Source organism: Protopterus annectens, chromosome 9.part0 (genome assembly GCF_019279795.1).
Source record: "Protopterus annectens isolate FY-2018-M chromosome 9.part0, PAN1.0, whole genome shotgun sequence".
Taxonomy (NCBI): Eukaryota; Metazoa; Chordata; order Ceratodontiformes; family Protopteridae; genus Protopterus; species Protopterus annectens.
In genome coordinates, this window is record NC_056743.1 from 88,023,363 (window position 1) to 88,046,788 (window position 23,426).

Here is a 23,426-nt window from a genome sequence, read left to right on the forward strand (position 1 = left end):
AGGGGCGAGCCGAGAGAGTGAGGCAGAGCGAGAGAGAGAGAGAGTGAGGCAGAGCGAGAGAGAGTGAGGCAGAGCGAGAGAGAGAGAGAGAGAGAGTGAGGCAGAGCGAGAGCGAGAGAGAGAGAGAGTGAGGCAGAGCGAGAGAGAGAGAGAGAGAGAGAGGCAGAGCGAGAGGCAGAGAGAGAGAGAGGAGAGAGAGAGAGGCAGAGCGAGAGGCAGAGAGAGAGAGAGGCAGAGCGAGAGAGAGGCAGAGAGAGAGAGAGAGAGAGAGGCAGAGCGAGAGAGAGAGAGGCAGAGCGAGAGAGAGAGAGAGAGAGGGAGGCAGAGCGAGAGAGAGAGAGAGAGAGGCAGAGCGAGAGAGAGAGAGAGGCAGAGCGAGAGAGAGAGAGAGAGAGAGAGGGAGGCAGAGTGAGAGAGACAGAGAGAGAGAGTGAGGCAGAGCGAGAGAGTGAGAGAGTGAGGCAGAGAGAGAGCGAGAGAGTGAGAGAGTGAGGCAGAGCGAGAGAGCGAGAGAGTGAGAGAGTGAGGCAGAGCGAGAGAGAGCGTGAGAGAGTGAGGCAGAGCGAGAGAGAGCGTGAGAGAGTGAGGCAGAGCGAGAGAGAGCGTGAGAGAGTGAGGCAGAGCGAGAGAGCGTGAGAGAGAGAGGCAGAGCGAGAGCGAGGCAGAGCGAGAGCGAGAGAGAGGGAGGCAGAGCGAGAGCGAGAGAGAGGGAGGCAGAGCGAGAGAGAGAGAGAGGGAGGCAGAGCGAGAGAGAGGGAGGCAGAGCGAGAGAGAGCGTGAGAGCGTGAGGCAGAGCGAGAGAGCGTGAGAGCGTGAGGCAGAGCGAGAGAGAGCGAGGGAGGCAGAGCGAGAGAGAGCGAGGGAGGCAGAGCGAGAGAGAGCGAGGGAGGCAGAGCGAGAGAGAGCGAGAGGCAGAGCGAGAGAGAGAGAGAGCGTGAGGCAGACAGAGAGAGAGAGCGTGAGGCAGACAGAGAGAGAGAGCGTGAGGCAGACAGAGAGAGAGAGCGTGAGGCAGAGCGAGAGAGAGAGCGTGAGGCAGAGCGAGAGAGCGCGAGAGAGAGCGTGAGGCCGAGTGTGAGAGAGAGAGCGAGCGAGAGGCCGAGAGAGAGCGAGCGAGAGAGAGAGTGGCCGAGCAAGAGAGACAGCGACAGAGCAAGAGCGACAGCGACAGAGCAAGAGCAACAGCAAGAGCGACAGCAAGAGCAAGAGCGACAGCGACAGCAAGAGCAAGAGAGACAGCGACAGCAAGAGCAAGAGAGACAGCGACAGCAAGAGCAAGAGAGACAGCGACAGCAAGAGCAAGAGAGACAGCGACAGCAAGAGAGACAGCGACAGAGAGAGGGGGACAAGATCACATACAACAGTGGCCAACATGCAAAGGTACTGGGGTAGAATCAGTGATTGCAAAGTCATCTGCAGTAAAAGTCAGTCAGCCCATAGCATAAGCCACTGGCTGTCACGATCAGCTGCAAGCAGTAGTCACAGAAGGCTCCAAGGTCAAAGACCAGGCTGAAAAACCCGGATGTTGAATGAAAAGTACAACAGTTCAAGGAATTACGCTCTAGCACCTCAAGAAGTAGAGGAAATGGGTGGAGTTGAAGAAAAATGGCAGCACCTCAAAACAGCATGTGTGAGGACTACAGAACGGATATGTGGCAGAGCCAGTTATGGGAATAAGGTATAAAAGGAAAGCTGGTGATGGAATGCATATGTCTACCAGGAAGTCATCAAAAGAAACTAGTAGTGCAGGAAAACGTGGGTGAGAGAAGACGGACCAGGCGATGAAGGAATATTGGTTAGCTAAGAAAAGAGTTGCAATAGAAAAGGACAGAGGTATTCTACTAGCTTCTGTAAAGTGACTCAGTGGGTGGCACAAAAAATACCAGGTAGCAAAGACAAAGATGATGAAATCAGATACCCTTCATAAGGGATGCCAGCAGTAACCTGCTCACCAGTCCACACAGCACCCAAGGAAGATGTACTTCCAGCAACTTCTTAATGAAGAAACCCCCACAGAAGCTGCACTGCCCCAGACGGCTTATAATGAGAGAAGTGGAGGAGCTCGCCCTAGTAGTAGTAAGAACAGCACTAATGAAAATGAAGTCAGGGAAAGCAGGCTCAGATAAGGTCACAGTAGAGAACATTAAGACACTAGGTGAGATAGGGTAGAAATGGCCCCTGAGGGTACTCACAGCAGTGTGACGAGAAAGATGCATCCCAGATTACTGGAGGATAAAGCCTACTAATGCCAGTAGACAACAAAGGGAGCATTCAAAACTGTGGGCAGCACAGACGTATCAAACATCTGTCCCATTGCATGAAAGCTCTGGAGGGGCTGATTTGATGAAACATACTCAGAGTAGTAGAAATAAGATGGGAGGCGAGTAGTATGGATTCAGGTCAGGATGCAGCACAACCGACCCAATGTCTGCAATGAGACAGCTGAGAAGAAGCTAGAGATGAGGAGAGTCCAATTAGGCATTCCTAGACTTGGAGAAAGCATATGACAAGGTCCCAAGAAAGCTGATTTTGGCAGGCCTAAGGTGGTCTGAAGTTCCAGAAACACTGGTGGAATTAGTGCAGGCTATGTACAAAGATCTAAGTATAAACAGTGTGTGGTCTCTCAGAGGGGTTCCCAATGGAAGGGGGTGTGTATAAGGGTTCAGCTCTGAGCCCACTGCTGTTCATAATGGTGATGAAGTAAATTAGCAAACAAGTTGGAGGGGACAAATCAACCAAGTTGCTGTATGCAGACAATGTGGCATTACAGGCAGACACTGCACATAAACTGCACTACGGATAAAGTAAACTGTAGCAGCACTCTGGGAGCTCCTTTGTAGTCTAGTGGTATCTTGCACTGCCTATGGAAAGCAGTTTTCAGACTGGCTAGTGTACCTATGTTTTAAACAAAACTTTTGCGATCCTGTCCAATTCAATATTTTGATTGAAGGTGATTTTGTGGTTGATTTTTGCACAACTATTTACATGACCACATTTACTTAATTACTTGCTTCTGTAGTGTCAATGTAAGCTATTCCAGGGTAATGTGTCAGTAGAGGTGCAAGAACAACTTCCCCTCACATGTTCCTGACGGTGCTGTATTTGTACTAAAGCATTCAGTTTTCCTTTTTCTGAGATTTCCTTGATGTACACATTCAATGCTCTCTGTACAATTAACCTTACATTTAAGTAATATAGGATTAAATTGAAGGAATATGCTTTGATCTAAAGTTAAGAAGCCTATCTTTTTACTTACTATTTGTTTACTGGGTAGTTCCAGCTGGGCACAGATGCCCCTTTTTAGTGGAGGCCTAGGGGGGAAAACTCCAAGGTAACACTTAATTCAATCATATTTACAATAACAAATTTTACAGTACAGTTTCAATTAATGCATAGCATAATGGCCAGGTATCACACTTGTAGCACAAGCCTATCAAGTGTCCTTTTAAGACTGATCTTAGAATAAAGAACAAACCTACATACTTTTAGAAAATACACACAGCTCCTATACAGTATGAACTATGGGCATTATTACTTTAAATTTTTTCTCCCCACAGACCTTGCCAAAGGACTCCACTACTGACACCCAGTATGCCCATTTATTCTTGAGGCACAGGACACTCTCTCAGGAATGGTTAATTCTAATAGTAGTTCATTCAATCCCACTTGGGAATCCCAATCTGCCTTCCATTTCCTGGACAGAGTCAGGTGGTAGAAAGGAGGACAGATTGCTGGTACTTGGAGTGAGGAGCCTACCCTCTCTCTCAGCTAGGAGCACACTTTTCCCCCCTTGGTGGCTCCAAGCACACCACCAAAACATGCCTCCACATGCTAAAATTCCCTTGGCTTCCTGCTACTAAGCACCATGGCTGCATAGGCTTGTTTATTCAATGTCCACTGAGTAACAACTAGAGCTCCCACTAAGCATCACCCTTTGAAGCAGGCTTCACTACATCCCTTCCCCACAAACAGGCAATATCACAATGCTGCTCACTCCGGTCAGCTCCTACAGGTGCCGAGTCACTAAATGAACCTGGGTTGTTTGCACTGTAGTCAAAATTTAATCACTCTCTGTAGTAGAGAGGGATAATCATGTCACTTGTGAGCAAGAAAAAAATGTAATGCAAGTACTGATGTTGTATAACCGATTGACATCCTTTACAAAATTTACCAGAGTTCTTGTCATCATAAAAAGGCCCACAAAATCCTCTCTACTAAAAACCAATGGCAAGCCTATATATAAACCCTACACATATACCAATATAGCCAATTCATCTCACAAGGTGAGCAGCCAAAATTATGTCATTAATTCAGTTTCATATCAGAGAGAAAATAGTACATACTACGACTATAAAATTACACAATGAAATAAGCCACATACCAGGAAATCTATACAACTTAATCTATAGCCTATTTTACAGGCCTTTAAAATGTACTCAAAAGGACCAAGTTTGAGATCAGACATAGGTTCAAATGAATATGACAAGAAAAAACTTATATACTTACCATAACGTTCCATGTGAGTTGTTAATCTCACCTTCATTCTTACAGATGGGTTCAGAGCTGATCCTCGGCTCCGAGTCGGCCTACTACAAAGCTCGTGGTGTTCAGATAACTCAAGGCCAAGTCCCTATCTCATGATGCACCTAGAGTTACCTCAGATCTTGTTTGCTGCGTATAATACCATGTGTCATTCTACCACTCTATAAGAGAAAGTTATAGAAGGGTTGAGCAACCAGGAAAAATCCAGCATCTCAGTCTTTTAAAAACCCTGGAAGGGGTAGGAAGTAAGAATGAAGGCGAGATGAATAACTCACATGGAACATTATGGTAAGTACATAACTTCTTTATGTGAAGTTCTATCTCGCCATTCATTCTTTCAGATGGATAGCATCAAAAGCACCATCTATCTAGGATGGCTCACGGGAGTATGTTTTTCAGGACAGTAGCCCCAAAAGAGGCCGTCAACTTTGTAATGAGTGAGAAGGGTATTAGGTCTTGACCAAGTGGCTGTTGCACAAACATTATCTATAGGAAGTCTGGCAGAAAAGGCAGAGGATGTAGACACTGCTCTGGTAGAATGAGCCTTAATTTTTTGTTGTAAGGGCATATTAGCAGCTGAATAAGCAAATGTGATACAATCAGATAACCACTTAGAGTTGTTTTGGTCACTGGCATACCTTTTCTAGAATCTGAAAAGGAAACGAAAATCTGTTCAGATTTCCTAAAGTCTCTTGTTCTATCCTAGTAAAATATGAACATCAAGTTTGTGCAGCATATACTCTAAGTTGTTGGAGTGACTGGGAAAGAATACTGGCAACTCAATAATTGGATTAATTGTATTTTATTTATTAACATTTGTTTACCAGGAAATTCCAACTGGACGCAGGTCCGTTTACATTGGATGCTCGGGGAGAAAACCTCCACATCATCTACATGATAAATAAAGATATAAAGTTGCAGCAATAGTAAACATTACAGGTTGTTGGCTTTAATACAAGATATTGATCATCAACAGTATATACAGTAAATATTGCAAGTTAAGATTGTTACTAATAATATAAACGACAAGAAACTAAGTTGTCAGACAAGATTTTAAAGTATGTAAAGACAACTAGCTAATTCTGACTGTGGTCAGTAGTGGCAGTAGTATCGTTGGGTTAAGAGTCTAGGTGGGGGAGTGGAGGTAAGGGTGGGGGTGGTGGTATGGATAAGAACAAGGACAAAGCCAGTGCAAATTGAAGTGGAACTTGAGCACAGTCTTGAAAAGACTGCTGGAAGGTAAGTAGTTACAGAGGGTGGATGATTGGTTCCAGAGTTTAGATATGGTACATGAAAATATGGCTTCTCCTGGTGAGTTTTTGGGTTTGAGAACAGTGAGTTGATTTTTGTTGCTTGATCTTAGGGGCCTAGTGGAGTGACAGGGTTGGAGAAGGGTTTGAAGGGATGTTGAGGTTAGCTTCAGTACAGACTTTAGGCAAAAAGGAGGGATTAGTTTGTAGTGAGACTGTCAGCATGGAAAATCAACTAAGGAGGTTTAATGGATAAGGCTTGAAGCTCTGACACTCTGCCGGCAGAAGTGATAGCTACTAAAAAAGGTAGTCTTCCAAGAAAAATATTTCAAATCACATGAGGAAGCTGGTTCGAATGGAGGGAGAATAATGCAAGAAAGCATAAAATTTAGATTCCATGGGGTATACGGAGATTTCACAGGTGGTCAGAGATGAAAGGTCCAGTTGAGAAAGGCTTTGGGTAGTTTGTGTGACATATTCAATCCTTCAAAACCAAGGTAAAAATTAGAGATAGCAGCAAGTTGAACACGAACTGTTGCTGCTGCAGCTCCTTTGTTGAAAATCATGGTCAAGAACTCTAGTATATAGAGGCCATAGGGGCTAGGTAGGGATCAATGTTGTTTTGAGAGGCCCATATAAAAAAATGTTTCCATTTGCTAAGGTATAGCTTCCTCGTAGCGGATTTATGAGAGAATATTAGAATTTGCTTCTTCTCATTAGAAAGGTTATGGAACCTGGCTATGATGGGAACTGGAACAGCAAAGCTGTCAGCTTCAGGGACTGAAGAGAGGGATGAAGTTCCCCCGATGAGTGCATCAGAAAATCTGGAACTGGGTCCAGAATCCAACGGTCCTCCAAATGATGAAGTCGAAGGAAGGGGAACCAAATCTGATGAGGCCAATGAGGGGCTATTAGAATGATGGTCCTTCCCAAGGCTTTTGCTTTCTGTAGCAATTTGGGTATCGACGGGATTGGTGGGAATGCATAGAGGAGACCCAGAGGCTAACTGTGTATGAGTGTATCCCCTGGGGACTCTCCCAGAGGGGAAAATCAGGCCAAAGTAGCTTCTGCATTTCTTGTTCATGTAGTTGGAGAAAAGGTCGCAGCAAGGCTGGCCCCACCTGTGGAATATCCTGTCCACTATTTCTTTCTTGAGGGACCACTCATGAGGCAACACAATTGCTCTTCTCAGCTTGTCTGCTATCATGTTGGATTTCCCCAGGATGCTTGTTGCTAACAAAGTGCTGGGTGGATATAGCTCACTGCCATACTCTTAGGGCCATGCAACAAAGGGGGTAGGACCTGGTTCCTCCTTGTTTGTTCAAGTATCAGACCACTGAAAAGTCTGTCTGAATCGCAATTGTACCCAGAGGAAGAGAGAGTCCTGGAAGTACTGCAACGCTAAAAGTACTGCTCTCATCTCTAAGACATTGATATGCAAATGTGTCTCTTGATCGGTCCATGTGTCTTGGATTGTTCTTCCATGAAAATGCCCTCCCCCACCCTATCAGGGAAGCGCCAGTGGTCACTGTGGCCACTGGTGAGGGTAGAACAAAAGGACGCCCTATCGTGACATGGAGGAGGACAACCACCACTGAAGATCCTTTTTGCATGGGTTTGTGATCATTACAAAAGGAGACATTGGAAGCTCTTGGTAAGACCACCGAGTTAACAGCCACTACAGAATCCGCATGTGCATGCGACCTAATGGCATGGCTAATATTGCAGCTGCCATCATACCAAACAATTTTACTACTACTGATTCTGGAGCATTATTTTTGGATATGATATTGCGACCTGCTGGAGAACCAAGACTCTTTCTGCTGGAAGTCTCACAGTGGTGGTGGTGGTGGTGTCCAATTCTGCTCCAATAAAAACGGTATGTTGTGATGGCGACAAGGCAGATTTTCCTGAGTTTATTATAATGCCCAGCTGACTGCAGAGTGAAAGAGTGGTGTCCCTGGCTTGTAGGAGTTGATGCCTGGTGGTGGTGGTGAGGAGCCAATCGTCTAAATATGGAAACATCTGGAATCCTAAACATCTTAGGTGAGCCACGACTACTGCCATGCATTTGGTGAACACTATGGGGGCTGTAGTGAGACCAAAAGGGCAGGGCTCGAAACTGGTAATGATTGGCTCCCAGCTGGAAGCGCAGATGATCCCTTGATGGTCTGGCCATTTTTATGTGGTAGTACACATCCTGAAGATCTATCAAGCACATCCAATGGTCTTCCCCTAAAAAGGGAAGTATCGACTGAAGCGTGACCATCTGAAACTTCTCTTTCTTGACAGATCTGTTTAGTCTGCTGAGATCCAATATAGGTCTCCAGTCCTCAGTCTTTTTTGGGACTAAAGACTCTTCAGTAAGTTCCGGATCCTATCTGGTCTGCTGAGACTGGTTGGATGACTTTTTGTTAGCAACGATCGGACCTCTACTGTTGTCTGTTCCCTGTAACTGGGTGGAACGTCTGGGATTTTTCTTGCCAGTGGAGGGGGGGTGGTGAAAGGAATGAAATTTTCTCTGGAAATGATACTTTGTATCCAGTTGCCATCTGTTATTTTGAGCCAGGCATCTGGATACAAAGATAAACAACCCCCGACTGCTTCCAGAGTAGGACACTCTGGCCTTCTTTCAGGAGCACTGGTAGGGCTTCCCAAAGAACTGACCTCTGTTGCCCTGGTTTTGTGGATCCCCTCTGCCATGAGGGTGGTGTCTTCCATTATTGCCCCCTCCTCTGCTCCTGGAGGGGGTTCACCATGCGTGTCCTGAAAGGCTCCTTTGTCTTTGCAGAACCACATCTTTCCTCCCCTTTGACCCCTGGGGTAGGGTCTGGTAGGTGTGGAAAAACAGACTCCAACAGCAGACAAGAGTCTTTCCTTCCTGCTCACACCTGGTCAAAAAGTTTCCTTAACTTTGGGCCCGAAAAGGGGCATTTACAAAGGATGACTTAAAGGGCTCCACGAAGGAACACAAGCGCATCCAGGAGCATCTAAGAACAATTCCAGTACCCGCTGCCCTGCTCACTCCATCAGCTGCATATGAAATGACACGCATGGATGAGTTTACGATGGAGTTGAGGATAGCAAGCTGGGAGGCAACTTCATCTGAAGCTACTGTACCCTCAAGAGCATCTCCAAGCACTTTTAGGAGATCTCTCTGCAGTCTAGTAAAATAGGTTAGATAGTTGAGGGAACGCAGTGCAAGTATCGCTGAATTAAGTGCACTTCTCATATCTATCCATGATCCTAGAATCTCTGTTAGGAGGATGGACAGAACAGGAAGTTTCTGAAACTTCCTTTCTGGTGGCTGCCACCACCCCCATGGCATCAACTGGCACACCTTAAGTAAAGATTTGTCCTGGGGGCAGAAATAAATTTATTAGGCCTGCTGGGGACAGGCTCCATGGTGTCCAGGGACTCCCACACCCTTTGTGAGACCAGCTGCATAAGCTCATCAAAGGGCAGACACACCCAAGAGGTGGACAGCTGAGACCCGAAAGCAATCAGAACAGACTCATCTTCAGTATAGGGTTGGTGGACTGCCAATCACCCCTCTGCCTAAGGATTTCTAATATCTCAGCAAATGAGATATCCTCAGAGGGGAACGTGGGGACCCTTCTGATTCATTCAAGTCAGTATTGGGTGTGAGGGACTCCTGTGGGGAGTCTAAATGTTTCCTCTTACAGATTCTCTTCCTGGGAAACGCATCAGTGGGGGGCTTCTGGTGAGGTCTAGGAAGAGCAGGGGCTACCCAATGGTACTTCCTGAGGCTCTGGGTCTCTACACTTGGCAAGGATCTGTGAAGTAGAAGCACACAGGTGCTTTTGAGGAGGAGTTAGTCGGACCGGAAGATGAAGATGTATTAGGAGACGTAACTCTCCTCATGGCTTTGAAGGCACCTCTGCTCCAATGAGAAGGGACTGACAGATAAGAGGAAACAGTCGATAGCCCCGGCACCGTGGGCTCCGAGCCAGAGGTAGGAGCGGAGCTCATCCGGGCCGAAGCCCCGAGAGGCAGAGTCTGAACCGACAAGTCGGTCCAACTATCCTTCCTGGACCTAACCAGAGAGTGTCAGCTCCTAGATTCCTCGATCGGCGCCGAGGACGTCAGAGTAAACAGAGCCGAAGGACACTGGAGCAGGCTGCTTCGAAGGCTCAAAGATCATCAAGTCCGACTCCTCCAGCTCCAAAGGACCGATATGGCTCTGAGGAGGAAGAGCAGTAGATGGTACCAGGGTCTTTGGTTCCGTTGCGTCAAGAGCCGATAAGAATTTAGCAAAGGTCGATGCCTGTGAAAGCTTCTGCACCACACAATCCCCATCCAAATCGGAAAGGCTAATCGAAGACAGAGATGAGTGTATAGAAGGAGGTACAGATTGCAGGAGTGGAGATTTAGGCTCTTTGGATACTGGTTCCAAAACTGGGGACCTGCTCCGAGGTCTGTGGAAAAGATGAAGATTTATTTGATTTCTTTACCTCAGAAGTAGAAGTCTTAGAAGACTTTGAGGGCTTGCTGGACCCTTCCTGGTTGCTCAAAACTTCTAGAAAGGAAATTTTAGGTAAACCTCTGTCGATTAACTTTCCCTTTCTCTCCTGCAGAACCCTAGAAGAGAGAATGACAGATGGGGCAGCTTTCCTGGAGAAGCAATGCTCCCAAACAATAAACACAATTCACATAACTGTCAGTGACTGATATTTTCTGCCCACATTTGGGACATTTCTTAAACCCTGATTTAGGGTGTTTGCCTGTCTTGGTCAGCCATACTGTAACACACGATATCAATAGGGTGCTGTAAAAACTAGACACACCCAAACAAGAAATGTCAAAAAAGCCCTTGTAAAAACTATGGGCTAAAAAGCACACACACACACACACACACACACACACACACACTATTTATGTAAACTCTATCAAAGTTGTGACAGAAAAGTCACTAACCAAAATTCTAAAGACTAAATATACTAAACTGTGACAGAAAGTCTAGGGGCCAAAAGAGCTAAACTAATAGAGAAAAAGGCACACGAAGGGAGGGGAACTACACAATAAGCTATTCTAAGTATCTAAAGCCAAATATCAAAGAATTTTTAATCAATATTATAACATATTTTGAAGAAAAAAAAGTTTTTACTGGCCCGAGCTAGCGAGAACCTCCGATCTATTGCAGCAGCAAACTAGATCCGAGATAACTCTAGGTGCATCATGGGATAGGGACTTGGCCTTGAGCTATCTGAAGACCTCAAGCTTTGTAGTAGGCCAACTCTGAGCCAAAGATCGGCAATGAACCCATCTGCAAGAATGAAAGGCAAGAGAACTTCACATCAATGGTCATCAAAGATCAACATGCCAAACATTAGTGTACACATGTAACACAAAAGCTGAAACTAGATACTTTTTTTTTTTTTACATAACAGGTGACAATGATAAGGAAAGCGATGTTATTATGATGTTATTTTTAAATGTGAATGGTCTCACAGATAGTGAACTATATTTAGAAATGTACAGCGCAAACAGCTATGCTACAGGAGACACATTTGGAAAGAAATGGAGCATGAGAATTTGATAAAGAAAGGATTTCAGGATGGTTATTCAGTGGAATACCTGGGACAAAGGAAAAGGAGAGCACTTAATAACAGAGGATCGCCAAAAGTAATAGAAGAGGAAAAAGACAATAATGGTACATTTGTAGTACTAAGGGACTACTGGCTAGGAAGGAGGATTACTCTGGCATGGACTTGTATTCCACTTAGAGCTACTACAATGGAGCTTAAGAAAATTCTGGGAGAAATAATCAGTTTTCAGCAGGGAATGTTACTTATAGGTGGGGACTGGAATTTGAAATGCAACAGACAGGATGCTTTTGAACAAATGTATGAAAATATTTGGTATGGGAGATGTAAATTCACTTGTAGGAGTTGAGAGAGAGAACTTACATAATTCTCAAGGTACAAAAACTTTTGACAGGAATATGCATCCAGTAACCATTTCAGATCATACACTGATAACTAAATAAATGCAGGGTAATGAAATAAAAATTGAGTCGCTGCTGCTTCCCTACCCATCGGTTAAACAAAGGAATTTAAGGAATGGGTAGTGAAAATTATTATAGCAATAACCCACGCCTGGGTGTGGGTAATGCTGGATTTACCCACGGTTGGTGTGGTTTGGTCATGAGGGCGAAGCCCGAGTGGCCAAACAAAGCCAACCGTGGGTAAATCCAGCATTACCCACACCCAGGCGTGGGTTATTGCCATTATACAATGACATTATTTAAGAAAAAAAATAATTACTTTTCTTAAATAATGGCATTGTATAATGCCTCCTTGCTGCCCTTCCTCAGCTGTCTGGGTATTCTGCGGCAGTTCTGATGTACTGCGCATGCATATATTTACGCATTACATCAGAGCTGTTGGCAAAAGCAACGGAGAAAGCAAGATCTCCTTTGCTTTTTACAGCCTGTCTCGCTATGTTAAATGAGTTTAACATAGCGAGACAGCTTTAAAAAAAGCAAAGGAGAATCTCCGTTGTTTTTTTTTTAAAGCCATCTCGCTAGGTTAAATCCATTTAACATAGCGAGACAGTTTTGAAAAAAGCAACAGAGAAAGCAAGATCTCCCTTGCTTTTTAAAGTGTCTCGCTATGTTAAATCTGTTTAACATAGCAAGACAATTTTAAAAAAAGCAACAGAGATCCTCCGTTGCTTTTTTTAAAAGATATCTCGCTATGTTAAACTCGTTTAACATGGTGAGACAGGTTGTAAAAAGCAACGGAGATCTTGCGTTCTCCGTTGCTGTAAAAATTTAAAGAGGAGTTATACTAATGGAAAAAGTCCGGGCGACCGGACCTTTTTCCATTACTATACCTCTGATTTTCTGATTTACAACGTGCACACTGACCAATCAGCGTGCACGTTTGGGAATATTAAAGGGGGGGGGGGTCGTTGTATAATTGGGAGTTATTAGGAAGACAGACATTCTTTTTGTATATATAGCCAAGGAGTGGGTTAAAATTAAAACAGAATTTAAAAGTACAGTGGAAGTAGAAGAAAAAAAGATATGGTTAAGTAATAAGAATTTAGAGGGACTGAAAGTTTTGCAGAATAGGCGGAATCTTACAAAACAAGAAGAAGTGCAACTGCAGAGTGCTAAACAGAAAATAAGGTACTATCCCGACAATAGGCATTAGTTTACAAAAACTGCTGTTAAAACTGTTTTTGATAACTCCAGAGAACAAAAACTTTTTACCATGGCTCAGGAAATAGAAAGTACAAATTGTTGCTGCCAAGATTAAGGAACCTATGAGAAGGAAAATAAACACAGATCTTGTAGAGACAGAAATATTTTGGAAATTTTACGAAAGTCTGTAAAAAGTACATAAATGAGGAAATTAAGAAACAGAACAAACGTTTGTGGAAGAATTAAATATAACAAGCTTAGAGGCAGATGAGATTCAATTAATAGGATAGGAGGAGAAAAGATAAAAATGGAGATGTATAACCAATCTACAGGAAAGTCCCCAAGAATAGATGGCATTCCTGTGAAAGGTTGGAAGCTAGGAGGGAAGAAAGTGATGAAGATCTGAAAGGGTTTGTTCAACAGTATTTTGAAAAGGAAGAGCCCCAACATCCTGAAAGAAAGCGGTGGTGGCTGTAATACCTACAAATGGTAAAGGCCCATCAGATCTAGCATCATGTAGGCCCATGTAGGTTTAAACCATGAATACAAAGGGATTACGTCTATAGTGGCCAAGGAAATGGCAATGGTAATGCCAAAATTGATAGATATGTATCAATGTTTTGTGGAGGGGGAGGCAAACATTTCACAACATTAATAGAACAATGATGATCCAGATGGTTGGTGGGTTTCAATGCAGAAAAAGCAGAGTAATCTGGGATCTTATGAGTTGGGCAATGGAAGCATTTGCATTCCTGATAAAAATTAGAAGGTTGATTAAGATGCTATATGAAGGATTGGAGGCAAAAATTAATGTAGGAGGTTGCTCTCCAATATGTTCTGTTTGAGTAGAGGAACCAGACAGAGGAGTACTCTTTACCCTTTATCTGCGTTCTATTTATAACCACTGCCAAGGAAAATAAGGGACTGATATGGTAGTCAAGAGAAGTTGGCTTTATTTGTAGATGATATTTTATACCCGATAAAACCAGAAAAAAAGGACGTTTTAGTGTTGTGGAACATTCTGAGACAGTTTCAAGTCTTTTCGGGATACAAAATTAATGAATATAAATGTATGATTATTAAATTAATCCCTTATAACATATGCAAATATTTTTTTTGTTGTAAACAAGCAAGGACCAAGTCCAAGTTATCTACCCAGAGTGACAAAATGTATAACAAAGGCACCCATTGCCACCTAACCTTTTATATTTTTTACATGTTTGAAAATAAATTAACTGGTTCTTAGTCCATGCATACTCTGTGTATACAGTTACCACAGAAAATTTTGACACATATAAAAGCAACCCATTCTTAAATATTAATGATAATGTTTTACTGTTTAACATCTCTTTTATAAGCTGGTGGAAGAGCATTTGATTGAAGATGAGCAATCCACAAAAAATTTAAACTGGCAGAATAATCTGGACACGCACCAAGAAAGAAAGAAAACAGTGAAGTAGTCAGGAACCACAGCAGCAGTGGGTTTGTTCAAATCCTAGCAACACAAACTTCATCTCCAAGGATTGCTTTTTTTAAACGCTTGGAAAACTAAGATCACACTTTAGTCTAAAGTCCATCAGCCTAACATGCAACACAGACCGTGATCTGGAGCCATGAACATTAAAAATTAAATGCCAACACCTGTATTTCATGTTTTCAAACACCATTTCTTTAAAATCGGTTAGAGAGACAGAATTTAGTGATGGGAATACATGTAAATTCAAAGTTACACCTGTACGCCACACATTTAGTTTTATTAAATGAACCCCCACACTTCAAAAATGCTTTACATATTGCTTCAAGTACCAGAAAAGTAAATCTGTGTGCTCCTTTATCTATAATGTTCTTGGCCAAACAGCATTTCTTAATGTTAGAGACACACAAAGTTATACTTTACTTCAACTTTCTTTAACTTAAATAAAAACAGGAGCACTGTTTACAAGTAGGAAGACAAAGTTGGCAAAAAAATCTAGTTTATAATGTGCACCATTTCTGGGTATATGAATCTATCAGTGGTATCAATACCTTCACAATGTATGCAGCAAAATGAAAATGTCCCTTAACTGTTGCTGTATTGCAGACCAAAACTAACTTACAGCAGAGCTGGTATTACAAGGTCTGCTTATTTTTAAATGCACATTTTTGGTTGTATGCCCACTAGATTAGTGATTTCATTAGAAACGGTCTATACACTCTAATTATTTTTTTTACTACTATGACATAGGACATATTTCTGGAACAAATTAGGAAGCATGTACAAGGTTATCAGACTTTAGTGCTCTTGTCATCTTCTCAAATATGGCTGTAATCTATCTGATCTTGGTTGTGACACAGCCTTCCTAGCTATAACCATCTCCTCAGGATGGTGTATCTAAATCTAGTAAGTCACCAGACATATTTTGAAGTTCAGATCCAAATTCTTTCCATCAGTGGTTGAACTCAAAATCCTGCATATCTGGCAATATACCACATTCTTAGACATGGTGCATATCAGCAATAAAACATATTTAAAACCAGTCACCATAAGCGTAATCCCCTGATGGCAATAAAACGCTAAATATATTTCAATGAGTAAAACACTGTATGCACTTCTGCAAGTTCAAGAACCATTTATTTCCAAAGTAGAGTTAGCGCTTTCGCCATGAGGCTTCTTCAGACTCTTAAAACAAATGAAAAATTCTAAAATCCTTTATAAAGCACTCCATGAATCTTCATTGGTTAAAAAATACATCACTATTTAAAATTCTTAAAGCAATATATCATATATAATATAATACTATCTCATAAATACAAACCACAGGGTCTGTCAACAATCTAAAGATCAGAGTATGTACATATTGAAGTATAGCAAAACTATATTCAAGTTTTAACTTCCAAACATGTTTGCTAAACAATTACAACTGCTAAAAAATCAAAAAAATAGATAAATCAAAAAGAAATATGTATGTGAAAATTCCGTTTTCGACAATGTCCGTAAAAACAACCATATAAATGAGTTTATAAAATAAAAACAAGAATGACAAGTGACAAAACAAGTATTTACAGACAAAAAGAGCACCATATGCTGTTAAATGTCCACAAAGATAACGGTATTAGATACTACATGTGCAAAATATAACATATGACCTACTATCTAAACATGTAAAACTAAAAAACATGATCTAACTAGATACCTACAGAAAAATATGGTTGTTGTGCGCAAAACACTACGTATACACAATATCCTAACTTATAAAAGTACATAAACATGTCTTAACCTAACTAATCAAAAAGTACGTATTAATGTACTTATATGACAACTACCTTAGGCCTTCACATAAACATCACATACTGTATATATGCTGGTAAACTACTATATTTAATACGCAGTTCCTATAAAAACACTACTAAGAATACAGATAAAATAAACTATATATATTTAAAATCAACAAATATTGATTTTTAAGGGACGCCCCTTATGCTCACTCATATCATATAATCTCCTGTCAGAAACTATTCAATTACTTCGCTCTGTGTAATCTTCTACTTTTCAGAAAAGGTTTAATCTGTACCTTATCATTAAGGCCAGGAGGTATATCCGATCTCCATCTAATAATCCATCTAGTCTCACTCTCTAATGTCCTATTTATTAAATCTCCTCCTCTAAAACCTTGGAAAATGGTTTGAATGACATGAAATTTAAAAGTATGTTCTGTACCTGCCGCTTTATTATGTCTTGCCAATGCATTGATATCTGAACCTATTCTGATTAGATAATTATGCTCTCTAATACGTTCTTTCAGCATGCGATTGGTCTTCCCTATATAATAGGCACTGCATGCATTACAAATGGCGACATATATTATATTCTTACTGTCACATGTGGTGTTGGTGTTAAAGTTGAAAATACGTTTTGTCACTGGATGTGTAAACGTTGTGTTCTTATTTATAAAGGGGCACTGATTACACCTACCACAAGGTACAGTGTTCCTATTCTCAATATTATCTCTACAAGTTGTGTTCCTTGGTCTACATAGTATACTCTTTAGATTGGGATGATTTTTAAAAGTTATACGTGGTGTAGAACCTACAACCTCACTAACCTCTCTATCTGATCTTAAAATATCCCAACGTTTACACATGGCTTTTTTAACTTCTAAACTCATCTTACTAAAAGTTAGATTCGCCCTAACTCCATTCCTATCACGGTTTCCAGTATTTGGTTGTTCCAAGTATTCTGTAAAGTACGGTCTTGCACTGCTTGGTCTCAGAGTTTCCACTGTTTGGATTGTTTCAGATATTTCTTTCTCATCGTAACCCCTCTCTAAAAACCTTATCTTCATCTCCTGTAAACCATTTTCATAGCAAGAACGATCTGGGTTAAGTCTAGACACTATCATAAACTGTCCCTTTAGGACATTGCTAAACACATGACGGGGGTGCATACTTTGTCTATGTAACAGGTTATTCCTCTGGCATCCCTTCCTGTGTATAGAGGTATTTAACATACCATTTGACATTCGGTATACTTCAACATCCAAAAACGAAATATGACTATACGAGAAATTCATAGTGAATTTTAAAAACTCAGTCGTGGAATCAAGGTATGTAACAAAGTCTTTGAGAGAGTCCTCATTCCCTAACCACAAGAAAAAAAGGTAATCTACAAAACGGCAATACATGCCTACAAACTCATTAAAATGTGGAATATCATAAAGATACTTGTCTTCCCATCTGGCCATAACGAGGTTGGCGTAGCTATTCGCACAGGACGTGCCCATAGCTACGCCATCCCTCTGTAAATAAATATCTTCATTAAATACAAAGACGTTATTAGTCAAGACAGTTTCAAGTAGTAACGTAACCAAATCTATCTTCTTATCAGAGAACTGTGAATGTGCTTTCATATATTCTGTAATGAATCTAATACCTATGTCGTTCGGAATCACTGTAAAAAGACTGACAACATCTAAGGTAACTAAGAAAAAATGTTGATTATCTGGTAGACGTTGTGTGTGAGAGTATAGGTCAAGTAAAAATTGCTTACTATCTTTTAAAATTCTCTTATTCTCATTTACTAATGGCCTCAGTGTGTCCTCCAAATAGAAAGACAAGGGTTCCATAACCCAACCTTGACCTGCCACAATAGGTCTCATAGGCGGATCAATCTTATTTTTATGGACCTTAGGTAAACCTTGGATTACCGGTATGATTGGGTCTTTAACTTTGAGATAATCATACAACTGTTGGGTTATATCAAAGGACATAACCAGGTCGTCTAAGGTATGGTACACACTAAACACCTTATCAACCAGTTCATTTTGATTTATCTTAAAGTATGTTTGTGTGTCATTAAGCATATTTCTCATCTTATATTCATAATAAATGGTATCCATAACAACCACTGGTCCACCCTTGTCTGCTGGTCTAATAATAATAGACCTATCATTCTTTAAGGTTTTCAGAGCTTGTCTTTGATTATAGTTTAAATTTTGTCCATGTTTATTAATTTTCTTGTCCTGAAAACATTTATAAATATCATTCTCTAACACATTCCCAAGTACTTCAACTGTAGGATGTAATTGTGGAACATATACACTATTAGCACGAAACTTATTCATTCCCATTATGACATTACTTTGTCCAAAATCAAGTCTAAGTTGTATGTTCCGGATAAACAACTTGGTATCTAGAATAGTATCTACCAAGTCACTATCTTTAGTGGGAATAAATCCCAGCCCTTTGTTTAAAACTTGCTCTTCATATATACTTAAAGTTCTTGTAGAAAGATTAATAACTAAGGATTCTGTCTCCCCCACATTTTCTTTATTGTGGGACCCTGTAGTTGCTCTTCTATGGACCCTTTCCTTTTCTGCCTCCCCCTGCTGTTTGATCGTTTCTTCTCCAAAAAATAATTCTGGGCTATTGGGAGTGGTGCAGGTAATCTATGCAAGGTTGGAGTTGTGCTGTTTGCTTTAGGTCTAACTACAGCAGCTCCTGATCTCTGCACATCAGTAATGCATCCTGCCAGGCCTTCTTCTACATCAGGGTTCATAACCTCTCCATTAACATGTGTTACAACCAATCCCCCACTCGCCTTCACAATGTTAAGCTTTTCTGCATTCTGTACTTTAGAACTAGTGTCTGCATTGAAACTGCTATCACTAACCAAACCAGTAACGTCATTTCTCTCTGAAGTTATACTTACTTGACGTGTTTCATTGTTAACAATTGCCTGGACTGCGTTAATATCAGGTGAAACATTACGTTGCTCTACATATCCATTATTTCTTACTGATCTATTAATATGCCCTTGTTGTACAGTTGAGTCATTATTACTCAAATGACCTAAGTTCCTATCCCTGGGCCAAGTAAAAACGTGATTATTTTTAAAATCACGCATATCCCGTGTTATCTTTGTCTTTTTTTGATCAAACATCCGTTTTTCCATCAATAATACATCTTCTAATACTCTTTCTAACTTTACAATATAAACATTCTCGACATACTTGGTTTTAAAGTCATTAAATAGTTTGTTAACCAGCAGTCTCAATTTGTTCTCTTCAGGTAAGTGAAAATCAATCAATAGCTTCATATAACTGAAGCTTAGTTCTAAATTAAGTTGTTGCCAACGATAGAGAAGGTCCGGGAATTGGTTTCCGGATGTGGGCATCTTCAAAACGCGAAGCCCACGCGGTATAATGCGTTTCAGCAAACATACTTCAAAGTATTGTCTTTGGACTTGCATCCTTTTCAATTTAATGAATGCAGTTTCTAGTTCTTGTAAGTCTCGAGTAACGTTAAAGTTACTTACTTCAGTCTGGTTATTACCGTCTCCATCGACTACGGGTTCGAAATCCAATAACATGTTGGTCTCTCCGGTCACACAAACTTGAAAACGTTCCACAAACTTGTTAGTACGTTCCAACACAGATGGAACGTAAGGTAGTTCAATGTTAATATTACTCTCATGTGAAGACCTAAGGTAGTTGTCATATAAGTACATTAATACGTACTTTTTGATTAGTTAGGTTAAGACATGTTTATGTACTTTTATAAGTTAGGATATTGTGTATACGTAGTGTTTTGCACATAACAACCATATTTTTCTGTAGGTATCTAGTTAGATCATGTTTTTTAGTTTTACATGTTTAGATAGTAGGTCATATGTTATATTTTGCACATGTAGTATCTAATACCTTTATCTTTGTGGACATTTAACAGCATATGGTGCTCTTTTTGTCTGTAAATACTTGTTTTGTCACTTGTCATTCTTGTTTTTATTTTATAAACTCATTTATATGGTTGTTTTTACGGACATTGTCGAAAACGGAATTTTCACATACATATTTCTTTTTGATTTATCTATTTTTTTGATTTTTTAGCAGTTGTAATTGTTTAGCAAACATGTTTGGAAGTTAAAACTTGAATATAGTTTTGCTATACTTCAATATGTACATACTCTGATCTTTAGATTGTTGACAGACCCTGTGGTTTGTATTTATGAGATAGTATTATATTATATATGATATATTGCTTTAAGAATTTTAAATAGTGATGTATTTTTTAACCAATGAAGATTCATGGAATGCTTTATAAAGGATTTTAGAATTTTTCATTTGTTTTAAGAGTCTGAAGAAGCCTCATGGCGAAAGCGCTCACTCTACTTTGGAAATAAATGGTTATTGAACTTGCAGAAGTGCATACAGTGTTTTACTCATTGAAATATATTTAGCGTTTTATTGCCATCAGGGGATTACGCTTATGGTGACTGGTTTTATTTATTCTACTTGGTTGCGTGGATCCCCGTCTCAGCCAGTGGCTGCTCTGCATTTGGATTGTGAATAAAACATATTTGTTTGGAGTGTACTACTTGACTAAAACTACATGGGTCAATCTTTCCATTAGACAATGCTGAGACCTTTACATTCATAACATTATTCCTGGAGCATTGCTTTCTAAACTTCAGAACTATGTAGATGCATTACAAACATTCAGAAACCATTCTTATGGGCTAACACTACCTCTCCATAAAAAAATCACCCATAGACACAAAATCAGGTTTTCCTTCAACTCTTCATTACATAGAATCCATTAACATTTTAATTCCAGTGCTATACTGGCATACATATAGCACAATGCTACCCTTGCACATCACAAATAAAACGTACAAATATAACATGGTATTCTACAGAACTATTTCTCAGAACATACACAGTAAGCTAACACTACTACTTGGCAACTTACTATGCACCGACAGGGAACAAGCAAATTGCTTTAAATATAGTAATTTTCAGTTCATTCTGTAAGTGAAGCATGTCCAGGGAGACAAACATTCTGTTCAAACGCAAGAAAAGTCCAGCATAACTGAGGCTGTAACTGCTTGAACACTGTTGTCATAATTAATTAAGATTAAGGGAGGACCGCCGTAGTCTTCCACCCTACAATACCCACATCCAAACAGGGTGGGCATGGAAGGGATTACCTTTTAAGTGGTCTGGAAGGTGCAGCCATCCTCTGAGGTGTTTCCAGCGCAACTGAATATCAGAGCTTGACGAGACGTTAACATTTGTGACCGCTACACTCAAGACCACTGCAGCGCTTAGTATGTGGTACTATTTGGATGGATGCCACTATAAAGAACTACAGCCTTCAGAAATTAGAAGTTATGTACTCACCATAACGTTCCATCTGAGTAGGTGTATTCATTTGTCTGCAACCTGTGGGTTATGGATCCGATATCGGATCCGAACCGGCATGGTTTTCCAGCTATGGATCCAAGCTCTCAGCTCCTCCCCTCACCCATAATGCCCTGCTCTACCCTCATGACCTCAGATCGAGTTTGCCAAAGCAACAACACCCTGAAAAGGGTAACATAGAATATGCAGGAAACTGAAAGGCCAGGGGATAGGAGGCGGGATGGTTGCAGACAAATGAATACACCTACTCAGATGGAACGTTATGGTGAGTACATAACTTCTAAATCTGAAGTAGGATATTCATTTGTCTGCAACCTGTGGGACAGAGTCCCCAGCTACCTGAATCTTGGGCCATCATGGAAGGATATTCCGGAGCACCGCGGAGCCAAAGGATGCTCTACCCCTAGATGCAAGATCCAACTTATAGTGGGAAATAAAAGTATGAGATGAAGCCCACGTGGCTGCTGCACAAATATCATCTAGAGGAATCCTAGCCTTGAAGGCTGCCGAGGTAGATACTGACCGGGTTGAATGGGCATGAACACTCTCCGGTGCGGGCCTTCCTGAAGCTTGATAAGCCAATAATATGCACTGTGAAATCCAGCGGGACAGAGAAACTTTAGAAATTGGCTTGCCCAAATTAAATTTTGCAAAGGAAATAAACAACTGGTCGGATTGCCTATGACCAGCCGTCCTGTTCAGATAAAATCTAAGTTGCCTGTGAACATCTAATGAATGTAGCTTATATTCACCTTTGTTTTCATATTTAGGGAAGAAAACAGGAAGGTTAATGGACTGATTGATGTTTGCTTCAGAAGCGACTTTAGGAAGAAAGGACGGGTTGGTCCTGAGGTAGACACGGTCCGGATGAAATACCAAGTAAGGAGGTTTAGCTGATAATGCTTGAAGCTCAGAAACTCTCTTGGCCGATGGTAATGGCTACCAAAAAGGCTGTCTTGTAGGACAAGAATTTGAGATCCACCGTAGCCGCTGGCTCGAAAGGAGGGGCGGTCAAGGCCTGTAGGACCAGAGAGAGGTCCCAAGGAGGAACTGCTTGTTTTATAGGGGGCCTGAGAAGAAAAGTACCTTTAAGAAAAATTTTACACAATTTGGCTGACATAAGAGGATTAGAGTCGTGGCCAATGTGATAATGAGAAATTGCCGCCAGTTGTACTTTGACTGTGGAACTGCTGGCACCATCGTTAAAGAGAGTGGTTAGAAAGTCAAGCACTAAAGGAAGAGGAACCGTGAAGGGATTCAGGCCTTGCCGCTCCGCCCACAAAGAAAAACATTTCCACTTGCTTCGGTAAACCTTTCTAGTGGATGGTTTATGAGCTGCCACCAAAATTGCCTTAACCGGTGACGAAATACCGGGAGTCCTAATCAAGAGTGGAACTGGAGCAGCCAAGCGGTCAGCTTCAGGTTGTCCAGATTCGGAGGAGGAATGCAGGATGGATGGGATATCAGATCCGGGATGGGATCTAGAATCCAAGGAGGATTCACCGAGTGAGACCTTAGGAAGGGGAACCAGATCTGTCGAGGCCAAAACGGAGCAATGAGAATCATTCTGCAACCCACCCGAGAGGCTTTCTGAAGAACTTGGAGCATCAGAGGTAAGGGTGGATAAGCATACAGAAGACCGGGTGGCCAAGCATGCACCAGAGCGTCTCTTGGGGTACCTCCGGGAGGAGGTATCAGAGCGAAAAAACTGTCGCACTTGGTGTTTGAGGGAGAGGCAAAAAGATCGCATGAAGGGGTTCCCCACCGTGCGAATATGCGTTCCGC